Raw genomic sequence first — 256 nt, 5'->3', positions numbered from 1 at the left:
TAAAACCGTCTCACCATTCCCTATCATCAAAGTGCCTGCGATTCGCCAAACCTCTCGGAGTCTACATTCTTTTTTCAGTTTCCTCGTATCTGTGCAACAAAGGACTATTTTTTTTTTCTTCGGTATCAAAGCTGGAGAGGGAAGCAGTGCTCCTACCGGCAAATGGTGATAGATATTGAAATTCCAAAATAACAATTATTCCGTTGCATGTCATACCGATTAGACATGACGGGTAGGAGGTCTAGATCGGATGCGT

The sequence above is a fragment of the Penaeus monodon genome, chromosome 20 (genome assembly GCF_015228065.2).
Source record: "Penaeus monodon isolate SGIC_2016 chromosome 20, NSTDA_Pmon_1, whole genome shotgun sequence".
Lineage (NCBI taxonomy): Eukaryota > Metazoa > Arthropoda > Malacostraca > Decapoda > Penaeidae > Penaeus > Penaeus monodon.
Note: the sequence above shows the minus strand (reverse complement) of the source record.